This window comes from Bos indicus, chromosome 7, assembly GCF_029378745.1.
Source record: "Bos indicus isolate NIAB-ARS_2022 breed Sahiwal x Tharparkar chromosome 7, NIAB-ARS_B.indTharparkar_mat_pri_1.0, whole genome shotgun sequence".
In the NCBI taxonomy this organism is placed as follows: domain Eukaryota; kingdom Metazoa; phylum Chordata; class Mammalia; order Artiodactyla; family Bovidae; genus Bos; species Bos indicus.
This window is the reverse complement of record NC_091766.1, coordinates 59,452,575-59,465,844: the sequence shown is the minus strand read 5'-3', so window position 1 is coordinate 59,465,844 and position 13,270 is coordinate 59,452,575. Positions and strand designations below refer to the sequence as shown.

Sequence of the window (13,270 nt, the reverse complement as noted above, 5' to 3'; positions counted from 1 at the left end):
AAATGCCATCAGTTCTCAGATTTACCCAGGACACCCCATTGGGAAATTTGACTCCAGAGCTCATCAACTTAACCACTGTATTATTTAGCATTTTGGTTCAACATAAAAGAGTTCATACAGATGGCTAACAAACACATGAAAAGATGCTCAACATCACTCATTATCAGTGAAATACAAATCAAAACCACTATGAGGTACCATTTCATGCCAGTCAGAATGGCCACGATCCAAAAGTCTACAAGCAATAAATGCTGGAGAGGGTGTGGAGAAAAGGGAACCCTCTTACACTGTTGGTGGGAATGCAAACTAGTACAGCCACTATGGAGAACAGTGTGGAGATTCCTTAAAAAACTGGAAATAGAACTGCCTTATGATCCAGCAATCCCACTGCTGGGCATACACACTGAGGAAACCAGAAGGGAAAGAGACACGTGTACCCCAATGTTCATCGCAGCACTGTTTATAATAGCCAGGACATGGAAGCAACCTAGATGTCCATCAGCAGATGAATGGATAAGAAAGCAGTGGTACATATACACAATGGAGTATTACTCAGCCATTAAAAAGAACTCATTTGAATCAGTTCTAATGTTATGGATGAAACTGGAGCCTATTATACAGAGTGAAGTGAGCCAGAAAGAAAAACACCAATACAGTATACTAACACATATATATGGAATTTAGAAAGATGGTAACAATAACCCTGTATATGAGACAGCAAAAGAGACACTGATGTATGGAACAGTCTTATGGAGTCTGTGGGAGAGGGAGAGGGTGGGAAAATGTGGGAGAATGGCATTGAAACATGTATACTATCATGTATGAAACGAATCGCCAGTCCAGGTTCGATGCATGATACTGGATGCTTGGCGCTGGTGCACTGGGACGACCCAGAGGGATGGTATGGGGAGGGAGGAGGGAGGAGGGTTCAGGATGGGGAACACATGTATACCTGTGGCGGATTCATTTCGATATTTGGCAAAACCAATACAATATTGTAAAGTTTAAAAATAAAATAAATTTAAATTAAAAAAAAAAAAAGAGTTCATTAATGACAAGGACAACCTTACTCACCATTGCATCTTGGGCCCCTAGCCCAGTGCCTGGATATGATACATCAATATGAGTAGTTAAAATATTACAAGCAGACAATTTTCTGCTGTAAGGTGACAGTGTCTGAGAATTCTTTGGGCAGAAGATAGTCATGGGGCTGCTCTTGTCTCGGGCACGCATAGGGCAGTGCTGAAAGGGAAATACACACTGAAGATGGATGGAAAGCAAAAGCAAAAGACCAGGAAGCAAGTTCTATTCTCATTTGCTGAGGTGACCGAGGGCAGTGAGGGAGCGGCAAGACATATGGGCTTGCAGTGCCAGCCAAGCCTTCTGTACCTGTAATATTTTCATCAGGATAGCTCATCTTGATTATTAAATCATCTCTTAGTGATTTGAGATGGTAAAAGCATGCTAGAAGTTTTTGCTGAGCTGGGAGAAGTTTTCTTCTCACTTAGGAAAAGAAAGCTTAGAGCCAGAAAGTAGAAATGGGATACAAGACTCAAACTTCTCAGGGATACTACCTATACTGCTGGTCTGGACTTTAAAGTACTTCAGAGCAGAAGAGTTTCTTCAGAATAACAAGTGTAGATTGTTAGTTCAACATAGTTCATAGTTCAAACTATGACAAGTGTAGATTCTCCTTGATATTTTAATTAATGACAATGTCCTATAGAGTCCAAAGGAGTCAGCATTACCAGTATGTTCCATGTGTTCCTGTAGCACCTAATGGTTTTTCAAGCATATTCTAATAACAATAGGAATCATAGCTACAACAATGTTTATATATTTTAGCATTGATAGCATTTTTATGTTCGAAGTACTTCCCTTCTGTGCATTAACTGCTAATTCTTATGGTAGTTTTGAAAATTAAGTATCATTGGTACCATCTTAGTGTGTGTGAAAGTCACTTGTCATGTCCGACTCTTTGCAACCCCATGGACTGTAGCCTGCCAGACTCCTCTGTCCATGGAATTCTCCAGGCAAGAATGATGGAATGGGTAGCCATTCCCTTCTCTAGGGGATCTTCCCCATCCAGGGATGGAACCTGGGTTTCCTGCATGACAGGCAGATTCTTTCCCATCTGAGCCACCAGGGAAGCCCCAAACCTTTGTAAAAAGGACTTCTTTGCCTCTCCCAACAGGGATAGGAGCTTGTAGATCAAAGGCATGCCCTGGAAACACTTGTAATCTCCTGAATTCCCATCCCAAGAGGACTTTATCCTGCCAACAGGAACTACGTAGATGTCTTCTTCAACTCCACTCTCCAAGGCAGCTTGTGTTCTTGGGATACAAACCCTTCACCTTAAAATGTCACCTAGGTGTGACTGTTTGCCAGGGTTTGAGTGAAGTTTGGACACACAGGCTTTGGTGTGCAAGTGTGTGTGCACAGGGCTCTTCATGAGGCATGACAGGATGGGAGTGGAGAGAAGAGAACTTCTGCAGGTCAGGAGAGGGACCAATGACCAATTTCTCCCATGCCACCATATTCCAGGAAAGAATTCTAAGGAGTTTGAGAATTTTACATTTCAACCTGGGTTTTCATATTGCAGTAATGCTATTATTTGCCAAGGTAGAAGGATATAATTTTATTTAAATGTGTCTTAGCTATAAGTTTTAAATAGCTGGGCTGAGTAAATTATGGCTTCCCTAGTGGCTCAGATGGTAAAGAATGAGTCAGCAATACAGGAGACCTGGGTTCGATCTCTGGGTCGGGAAGATCATTGGAGAAGGAAATGGCAATCCACTCCAGTATTCTTGCCTGGAGAATCCCATGGTTACAGGAGCCTGAGGGGTTACAGTCCATGGGGTCGCATTATATACATATGGTATATGGGCTTCCATTTTAATTTTTGCCTTCAGCTCCCAAATGTAATGCATGGGCCTAGATATTACTCCCATTTAAAAAATGTGTTAACAACTCTGAGAAGACAAGTGACTGGCTTATAATCATGAAGTGAGACTAGATTTGAGACCAGCACTCTTTAATATGAATGCCTGTGCCATTTCCACCACATGTTTCCTCTCACGTATATTCTGACAGTCCTCACTTTAACTGTATGAAGTGGGGTTACTTCTGTCTCCACTTTTGTCAGCTGATGTGGACTCTGACTAAGCAAAAATGACTGATCCAAGGTCCCATGATACAGCCAGTCCTTAACCCATCTTTTGACTCAGATTGGTAAGTATCATTGGTAAGTATTAGATGATGAGAATATTTTCCAAGAATGTTTAACTTGGAAAAGAGAAGACCGAGCATGATCCATAAAAGTCATTTAAAACCTATGATAGTCTGTCTGTGAAAAGAAACAGACTTGGTCTGTGTAGGCACTACCAGACAGAACTAAAACCCATGGATAGAAACTAAAGGAAGATATAGGGGTTCAGTATAAGGAAGAACTTTCCAACCATTAGAATCTTTCAGTTGTGTCCATGTTAAGTTGATGAACTGTCCATTGCTAGAGGTGTCTAAGCAGAAGCTGTCAGGGATGTTGTAAGTAGGATTTCTGTATTCGTTATCTGGATGCCTCTGATGTTCTCTGAAGTCCTTTCTAGAGATTCCAAATTCCAATACTCTGATTCCATAGTCAAATGGTCTTCAGTTGAAAACCACCTCCAGGATAGGTGGAAAAATCCAAGCAGCCTGAGGGCCTGTACCTGGTATCTTCCATTCACCTCTCCCTTCCTCACCCTGCTCTGTGCCTTAGGATGCGAACTGCTGTGGACTTCATCACAGGGCTCTTTGCCCTGTAGCTACTGGTGAATTCATCTAATGAGCAGTGCAAGCAGGAGACGGAGGAAGGAGATGCCCTCCCTGTAGGGTCTCCACAGACTACTTTTCATTCAGTGTGTCAGGCCATTTTCTCCACAGAACACGGCCTTCTTCTTTCTAGGTTTCTTCCTGTTTCCCCTGCAGGCCTAGGAATGGTAATGTGCACTTTTGCTGTCCCTGGCTGCAAGCCACTGGAGTACTCCCAGTGATTTCTGTACACTATTCCCACAATTTAGTAAACTAATCGGCTCTTCTCAAAGTGAGCAGTTTGAATGTGTTCTTTCCTGCTCGACCCCATGTGATTCAGTAAGCCTGAGGTGACTACTTTTTTGCTAAGGGGAAATCTTGGCTGTTGTCAATATAGAACAACCACAGAACCTGTGTGTCAATATATAGGACCCTCCTAAAAAGGAGGGCCAAAACCCTCTAGGGTATTGAAGGAGGAGGAGAAAGCCTGAGAAAGGAAACAGCCCATCAGAAAGCTGGCAGTTGCTATAGGTAAGTGTATATATTTGACACTTCAGAAGTGTTTCCCCCTTATATACCAGATGCAGCTATGGTAAATATTGCCCATTCTCAAGTTTATGCACAGACTTAGCTGGTTAAGAATGTGGGTTCTGGAGTCTGACTCCCTTAAGTAAAACCCTGACTGGGTCACTTGCTGGTGTTGTAACTATGGGTAAATCTCTTCTCTGAAACTCATTTTCCTCATCTAAAAATAGGGATAATATCTCCTGGAATTGCTGTACAAATTAAATAATTTAATGGGTAAGAAGTATTTATATGCATAGTACCTAAAACATGTTAAGAATTAAATAATATTAGCTATTTTTTTTATTAGTCCTACTGTAGTTCTGGATACCTTACCTTATCACAGACTCTAGTATCAGTTTCTTGACTGTGGGGAAATCAAATAAAAACATCAAACTCTCAGTCATTTTTAGCAACTAATGCTTATTCCTTTAACCCAATCCAGCATTTAAGAACCCATTATGGGTAGAGGTAGGAATCATTTTATCAGGATATCGAATGCATAGCTGAGTTCAATGTGGCAAATAACATAGAAATATATGTAATATGTAAACAGTAGCATCAAAAATGGAGACAATAGATATTGCTGGAGGAGAGTCACCCAAGAAATCATCAAAGAAGAGACTCTAGATGAAAGCTGACTAGGAAGTCCTTAGTCAGATTTACAGGATAAGGCCCAGGTCCTTCAAAAGCATTCTCACAGTGGTCCAGCCTAGTAATCATTTCATACTCTGATCACCTGTGGTACCTAGTGTCTGTTCTTTTGTATTTATCCTGTGGATTCTTGCATTATTTATTTGTTGTAGCAAGTACCCTCTATATACTTGTCTCCCAAGTCCAGATGCAAGCTCCATAAAGTTAGGAACCATTTCTCATTTCTTTAAATTCTCAGAGTATCCGTTGGAAATTTTTTTTTTCTCTTTTTCATGGAGGTAATTTTTTTTTTGAAGATGATAATATTTTATTTAATTGGCAATCAATCTAACCAATTGTATGGAATGATAAAAATCTTATGTAGTTCCATTGGAAATTTTTAAGTGTTGAATAGCACAATGAAAATGCTGATGCTGCCTAAACCCAGTTACTGTTTAATCAAAAGTTATTTATTGAGTGGCTCTTACATTTAAAATACTGCATTAAGTATATCATATCTCCCCAACTTCAAAAAATAATAATAATAAGGTCCACCTGTAAGAGCAGAGACAAAGTCAATAACAAAGTCAATTCCATTTATGATTATTTTCCCAGTTTTTGTTGTTTAATCACTAAGTCGTATCTGACTCTTTGCAACCCTGTGAACTGCAGCATGCCAGGCTCCTCTGTCCTCCACTATCTCCTGGAGTTTGCTCAAGTTCATGTCAGTTGAGCCGGTGAAGCCATCCAACCATCTTATCCTCTGTTGCCCAGAGCCTAGCACAATACCATGCGTTTAGGAATTCAGTGGTTGATTGGTTGATTAATGATAGATGAAAGAGTTTCAAAGATGATCAAGGCATCCTCCTGTGATTACTAAGCTAGCCAGAAACAGTTGAACCAATGCATTGCTCACAGATGACACTGATGGCTGTGGTCATAATTATGAGAAGTAAAATTTAGCCTTTCATTTGGTGATGACTATTTCACTTCAACATTAACAATCCAGATTGTCTAGAGAAAAACCTCCAAAGACCAAATAAGGGTATAAGATCAAATAAGGGTATAAGATACTTCAGATAGGGTCTTAGGGATCAAATACAGTAATGGAAGGACAGAAGCTGACCCACTAGAATATGCATAACTTTATATGGATTCATTTCCTAGATGCTTCATCCCAGTCTACTAGGGATGAAGGGAACACTGAGAGAGAATCCTAATCCAGGGAGGTTCTCCATGTTATATTTGAGGGGATACCTGCAGCTCCTGGTAAAAGTACACTTTACAGGTATCAGAAGTCAAGGCTGTAGTCTTCCCATGAATTCTTTCATGTTTTCAGGTTTTAGTGTTGAATCCACATGAATCAAGCAAAACCTAGGGTTTATTTACTTGGTGTGGGTTAGAAAAAAGCATGTGTCTTAAATTCTTGGAGCTGTTAATTTCCATTGTTGGCAAGGAAAAAAACTCTAGTACAAAGAGACTCTGTAATGATCTATTAGCTATTAATTGTGACTTAAGTAAACCCTAAAGATTTAAATTCTATACCAGAAGTTTGGAAAGAATTTACTGTAGGTCTATTTTACTTAAAAGCAATTAAATTTATTGTGGTGCCCAAGGCATGGCATCCTTTTCCTGGCAAATAAATGACCTCTGTGCTTAGAATGCACTATAAACTATTTTAGAACTTTCCCAACTGTAAAAATTCAGATTTATTATTACTTACTTCATGGAGAGGTTATAAAGACAAATGATTCATATTAAATGTGTAAGTATTTTCTTAGCATCAGACTTCACCATAATGATTGAAGAAACTTATTCCTATTTGTCAACAATTTTAAAGGGAAGGCTGCAGTCCAAGGATACCTTAGTGACTGATGTAATGCAGTGAAGAAAATCACCATTTCAAGTTATTATTAATTTTTGTTTTCAAAAGTGTCAAATAGCTTGTAAATGTTCTTTCATTCTGGATTTATTACTTTAAAAAAGTGGCAGAGGATGAGGAAACCTAAACAAACATCCAGAAACATTTTATGCTTCTTTCCTTCATAAATAATACATTTTGGAAATAATTAAAATGAAACATATGTATATCTTAAGGTCAATTGTAATTCTGTTCTATGTTTCTTTCAGTAGTACTAATAGGTTCTGTAAGATGATCACTTTGAAATTATTAGACTGTTTTAGTCCATATAATTTATTCTTCAAATCTCCTTTGAGGTTTATAGAACAACAGAACTGTTTTAGGTTTAGCAAAACATTTGTGCCATTTGCCAGTTTTAAATGGCAAATATAGAACAAAAAGCACAATCTTTTTTTAGCTGTTAGCATTGTCCTAGAATGTGTTGTATAAACTAACAGGGAATGAGTTTCCTGCCAATAGAAGTATTCAGCATGGCTGGGTGGGTCACCTGGTGGGCTTCCTGGTGAGAGAAGTTAAGCAGTGGCTGTGTGGATGGGATATTTTATGATTCTCTGGCACAGCTTATACTGTGAGAAAAAGAACATAATAGATCTGAAAATCCTATACATCAGCAGAATACTGTTCTTTAGAGCAAATGTGTAACACTTTAAATCCCCTGAAACACCTTTCAATTATAAAGGAAAGCTGTTTATATATTTAAATTTGGAATTAAAATGTTAATTTTTGGAACAGGTTTTGCCTACAGGTTCATCACTTTGAAATATAATTACTCCTGGTGGCTGTTTCTTATAAGAAAGATATTTTTATATTTTAAATAATATACTAGTGTTATTAATATTATAATATATTAATATTAACTTTTGTGAGCTATTCCTGATTTCATGCCTTTGGCTTTTTCAGTTAAGTCTGATAGATTCTAAATACAAAAACCTGGTCCGTGTCTGTCTTCTGTGAAATATAAGAAGGAAATGGACCTCTGAATTACAGAATTGCACATAGCTCTATTCATTGCCTGTAAACGGGAGACAATCACACAAACTCTGCATTTGCAGTGATGAAAGATGAAAGCAATCATCCATATTTAGTTTATAGTATAATGTATTATGGGCTTTCCCTGATAGCTCAGTTGGTAAAGAATCCATCTGCAATGCAGGAGACCCTGGTTCAGTTCCTGGGTCAGGAAAAGCCGCTCGAGAAGGGATAGGCTACCCGTTCCAACATTCTTGGGCTTCCCTTGTGGCTCAGCTGGTAAAGAATCTGCCTGCAATGTGGGAGACCTGGGTTTGATCCATGGGGTTGGGAAGATCCTCTGGAGAAGGGAACGGCTATCCTCTCCAGTATTCTGACCTGGTGAATTCCATGCACTGTATAGTCCATGGGGTTGCAAAGAGCTGGACACGACTGACCAACTTTCACTTTCCCTTTTCATAGTTATTACAAATAGTTTGGGGATAATTTTAGGGATTATGTTTAGCTGTGACTTCATTTATACATCCAGATGACATAAAATATTCATCAATATCTCCTACTATCCCAGGGTTTCCATTCTGAATTTCTAATTAATTTTTGAACACCTCTACCTGAATATTCTGCAGTACCTTCAACTTATCACGTATCCAAAATTAAACTCATCTTCTTCCTGTTGATCTGCTTCTAGCGTTTATTTATTCTGCTGCCACATGTTGTGTCTCTATAGTTTTTTAGGTCTTAGGATGGATGCTGGAGTTAAGTAAAACATTATGCTGGCCAAGGAGAGCTACAGACTCTGCTCGAGACAAGAATTACAGTATTTCTTGAAAAATATAACATTAAGTTCAAAGGGTTGAGGTACGCTGAGAACAACCAATTTTGCACCTGGTTTTATAGAAGACTGTGGCTGAGAAGTAATCATCAATATGTCCTTCAGAAAGGGAGACCCAAACAGAGAAAGTTAAATAAAATTTCTAAGACCATACAGCTAGTAATTGATGAATATATTACTTGAACCAAAGTTTGTGACTTCAAAGAACATATTCTTAACTTCTATGCTAATGTATTATTCTCTTTTACTTATAAGGCTTAACCTCAAAGAGAGTTAAGGAAAATACTTTTTATTACCACATACATGTATACTCTAAAATATATTAATAATTTTCACTCTGAATCAAAATGAAAATTTAAATCACATTCTTCATCCTCTAATGAGTAAGTAGATAAACATGGCATTTTATAATAATACTTGCTAAACATCCTAGAATTCTTATTATATAGGAAGGGCTATGTTTAGCCCTTTACAAAAATTATAGCATTTAAGCACATAGAAATTCAAATAGGTAGGTACTATAACACTTCTTACAGTATAAATGAGAAAGCTGAGGTCCAGAAAATTAAAGTGATCTGTCCTAGTCATATAGTGACAAGGCTGAGAACCAACAGAATTCTGTCTGACTCTAAAGCCAGCACACTTAACCACTGTTCTCTATTGACTCCACTTAATAATGGTTTGAATTTAAAATTCTTTTAATAGAACCAGGTTTGACACTTGAAGGGGTAAACACTCAGCTTCATAGCAAAACTATATTATATCAGATTTATCTCTGATTCTAGAAAATTATGCTAAAACATGTCAAGATACATGGAAGACCTTTTGATTTTTGAGAAAAATTCATCCCAATTTTGAGATAACATAAAAGTAGTAGTTCTATAGCACATGTTGTGAAGTGACCACTTTCTATAATGAAAATGATTATTTTTGGAAAAATATGAGTTTTACTTCAGTTTTTAGTGTGTGCCAGGTGACATGAAGTTCTCATCAAGGCTTTGAATCAGTATAATACTCAGGTTCCATTACTCAGCAGAGGTTAGAATACTACGATCGCTCTTTTGGATTAGGAATGGAGTATGAGGAAAAGGACCCTGAACAGAGACTCATGAGTGGTTTTTCTAGTAAGTGATGCCAGGTCATATTCGGTATTCAATAAATATGGAGTAGATAAATAAGTGATATATTTTTAAATTCTTAAAATTTTATATCAGTCATGGATGACTGAGTCAATTGAATTCTACTGAATAAGGTGAGAATATTGACTCAGGTCATGAATGGGCTGGTTTGGGCTGTTTTTTTTTCCCCTTTTGAATAGAGATTTTTTTTTTTTTTTTCATCAAATCAGAAGCCAGATAGATGATTTTCACTTTTCAGGGATCTCCTGGTATTTCTTATATAGTCAGGAAGTTGGTTTATATGAATTTTATGGTCTACTCCCAAGCTAAGATTATATGATTCAGTGATTTCCTGATGGAGAGAGAAAAATGCTTTAAAAGAAAAATGAAAAGAAAAAAAACACAAAAAACTTGCTCTCTTCTAAGATGAAAGAATCTCAATTTCCTGGACACAGGTTCTTAGTTGAGATTCTGATAATAAATGAATGTTCTAGTACCAAGAGAGACTGTTGCTCTCACGATGCTGAAAGTGCCATAGGGCAGTAAGGTGGAGTCAAGAGGAGTGAACTGCTATTATCAGCCTAGCCCATTTGAGGTTTTCATTATATCCTAGCCAGATGTGTCATCTCTATTAAGAAATAGCTGCTTCCCAGAACAGGACCTTAGAACAAGTTCAAAAGACTTAATGAATCATGGGAAATATTTCCTTGTAAAATATGATTACATAATATGACCCAGATTCTACTTTACATTTGGTGCATAAACAGTTGGCTTATGCAATTGGATGGTGTATAAACAATTCTTCAGTGCTTTCACATATATTTTATTTGATTCACGTGTAAGACTGAGTTGGCTATTACTGTCGTCTCCATTTTATAGAAGAGGAAATTGGGTTTTAAATAAGTTAACTGGCTTAAGATATTAGAACTAGTAAATGTCTGAAGTAAGTCTTAAAGACAGCTTCCTGGGTTCCTCATTTTCTGCAACAGTGCCATTTTCGTTCATTGATAAAGTGATTAGTGCAGCTATTAAGACCAGCCGTCTTGGCCCTTTACACAGAGTCCTCATCAACTGGAAGCCTGCAGGTCTGTTCCATACTGGACGCAAAGCAAAGAAATTCAGTCGTTGTTGTCTTTGTTGATTAGGCTAAAGTAGAGATGCATGCCCTACAGTAGAAAATGGCTTTCTCAAGAGCCCCATATTTTGTGATGGAAGTGGTGCTAATGATGGAACTAGCTGAATAACTATTGGGGATATAGTTACTCTTTTTTGGAAGTTATTTATTCAAGTTTCTAAAGGAGAAGATCACTGGCATCTTCAAGCACCAGTATAAGGGTCAATGTGGATGTCTTTAAGAATCCCATGGTGCGTAGGCTGGGCTCTCCCTCATGTTTTGACCATGACTGCTTTGTCTCCAAATAGGGCTGACCTGAAGAAATCAAGTATAGTTTAATGTATCAAGAACTCTTCGCACCCAGTATCAAGGGGTTTACTTAGCTTGTTGTTGTTGTGAAGTTGCTCAGTCATGTCCGACTCTTTGCAACCCTATAGACTGTAGCCTGCCAGGCTCCTCTTTCCATGGGGTTTTCCAGGCAAGAATACTGGAGTGGGTTGCCATTTCCTTCTCCAGAGGATGTTCCCGACCCAGGGATTGAACCTGGGTCTCCCACTTTGTAGACAGACGCTTTTACCATCTGAGTCACCAGGGAAGTCATAGTCTTAGTCTTACTTAGCTAGTAATATCATCAACTGCACTGACATTTTCCAAAGGAAGAGAAGCATTTGCACTTCTCACTATGCCAAATATTAGGAAGTAACTTACTTATCTTGACCAATATTTCAACAAAACATTCTTAATTTATGATGTTTGCTAAGTGCTACAAGAAAACTCTTGACAGTGGAAAATGACGATTTCAAAGAGCTGTTGCATGGCTCTATGGCAAGACCACTGGTAAGTGGAAAGGACTGGTAGCTGCTCTTGCCTTTTGAGTTCAGGAACTAGAAAGTATTCTGCATAACATTAATGGACATGGTTTCTTTGGCGTGGAAGGGCTGTGCCAAATAGAACTCAAGTTTGTCTTCCCAGAAATGAATAACGATTCCAGAATCTGGTGATATGAGCTGCTATAGGAATGGGGATTATGATGTTGACTAGAGAACATGGTGAGGCAGTGTTTAAGAGCTTGAGCTCTGGGGTCAAGCAGAACTCTTGTCGATCATAACCCTACCATTTCCCGTTTATGTTGGACAGTGTATCTGTCATCTGTAAACCTTACTTTTCTTAAGTGAAATAAAAAGCAGATTTATTCATTAACTTATTGTTCTTTTTAGCTCCTGTCATGCTTCAGAACTAGATTAGAAGCTAGACTTACCATGATAAATATTATAAACTTTTATTTATATAAATTTATTATCAGAGTTGTTTTGTGAATTAAAGGAGGTCACTATGTACAGCATTTAGCATAAGACCTGTTTGAAGGTTTTCTTCAAGTAATAATATTAAACTCAGGAAGTACAAAAGAGCTATCTTTAAAATACTAAAAAGTTTCCCAGTTAGACTTTTTATTTGTGGCTCCAAGGGACAAGTGAGAAGGTAAATAATATACAGTAAATCTAAGCATGATAAAAATAAGAAGTTTTGATAGTAAGAGTTGCCCATTAATGATTGTCTCAGAAAGGTGGGAGTTCCTTCTCACTCAAGGGGACCCAGCCCAGAAGAAACTGCATGAATATCTGTTAAGAATCTTATAATGGCAATTCCTGCATTGAGTCGTGATGATTGTATTATATTCTTTTTCATATATTATACATTTTAAACAGTAACAATACTTATTATTGAGTGTTTATACCATGCTATGAATATTCTAAGCACTTATCATTCATGAATTCATTTAATCCCTACAAAAATTACATGAAAAGGGTACAAACAGAATGCCAACATAACTAATGAGAAAGGAAGTTGAGTCATAGAAATAAAAAACATGCCAAAATTCAAACAGCGTTCCAGTGATAGAAAATATTTCTGTAACTTTCTCGCCGTGCTCCTTTTGCTCACTCTCTGATATAAGGCTTCATTTTGTGTCCAGTTGGTAAAATACATGATACTTCAGAAGCAGAAACTCAGTCCCTATCCTATAGTCGCCTCAGGCATTCTACTAGCATTCTTTAAGGATTTGCTTTCATGTCATTCCTTTGGTATTTAGCTTACCTGAAGAGTCAGCAAGCTGATGCGTGCCTACTAGTGATTTCCTATTAGCCAGGTACCTTAAGCCAGTTTTATCAGGTTTTTTAATGGGAAATAAGCCTCTGCTTCATGGGTATTTTTCATGTGGAAAAATACCAAACCCTCAGGTTGAGCACTTACATTAATCTCCTTGGGGATTTTTAATCTCATACCTTGTTTCTAAGTTAAAAAAAAAAAAAAAAAAAAACCACATTGCTTAG

The 13,270-nt window shown here is 37.7% G+C and overlaps 1 protein-coding gene across 1 annotated transcript in view; it reads left to right on the top strand.

Moving 5' to 3' along the window:
- Positions 1–13,270, top strand: part of LOC109561285 (sperm-associated acrosin inhibitor-like) — a 154,701-nt gene that overhangs the window by 23,237 nt on the left and 118,194 nt on the right. The window lies entirely within an intron of this gene.